Source organism: Phaethon lepturus, unplaced genomic scaffold (genome assembly GCF_000687285.1).
Source record: "Phaethon lepturus isolate BGI_N335 unplaced genomic scaffold, ASM68728v1 scaffold25552, whole genome shotgun sequence".
Classification (NCBI taxonomy): domain Eukaryota; kingdom Metazoa; phylum Chordata; class Aves; order Phaethontiformes; family Phaethontidae; genus Phaethon; species Phaethon lepturus.
Window position 1 is genome coordinate 3,699 of NW_010521565.1, and position 918 is coordinate 4,616.

Here is a 918-nt window from a genome sequence, read left to right on the forward strand (position 1 = left end):
AAACGTCCCACAGCTCCGTCAGGATGCGCTTCCCCTAGCCCAGGAATGCAATCCCCGGTGCCACGGACCCCCGGCACAGCCCGGGGCTCTCTGGAAGCAGCCCAGCCTGGGGGCAGCTGAGCAGAGGCACCGACCCCATACCCAGCCCTACCCAGTCTGGATTTGACGGTATTCCAGGAACGGTGGAACAACCCCAGCTGGCAATACCCTGTGTGCATAGATAGATGAAAAAAAAAAAAAAGAAAAAGAAAAAAGATGTGCATGCGTGTATCTACACATTGTATAGCTTGCTCTGTGTTGGGGCACAGCCCGAGGGCGGACCTGCGAACGGCACCGTCCCACGTTGCCCAGCACCTGGAGGGACGCTCGCCCAAGGAGGACGTTTTGAACGGGCTCCTCAGGTTTTGCGTCAGAAATGTGTTTGGCCCTCCGTGGCTGTCGCTCAAGCTGTAAAATTCTTTCAGATGCTCCCGAGGGTCAAAACTCTGCTGGTAAACGTCAAAAAAAAACGGCAAAACGCAACCCCTCCTCCTCCCCCCCCCTGCCGTACCTTGGGTTCTACTCTCCCTTTTTTGCACCGAGCTTTACTTTTTCCGTAATAACTTGCTACTGAAATCCGCCCCCCCGGCAGCCCCCGCGCTGTACAATCCCCTGCACGAAAGACCATAATTAACGGCAATCCCTGGGATTACGTTACGCGTCTCCAGCTTTACGGTGCTGGCAATAAAGCGGTACAGTGCGAGCTGGTATCGCCGGCAGTCACAGCCCGACAGCCCTGTAAAGAGTATTAGCGCATCTGACACCTTTGCTCCTTAATAGCGGATTGACGTCGGCACGCTCGGTAACGTAATGTGGCGAGGAGGTTTTAAGGCCGGTAGATGCCCTGGCAGAGGGCTGTCACAGCCTTTCCTGCAGGAA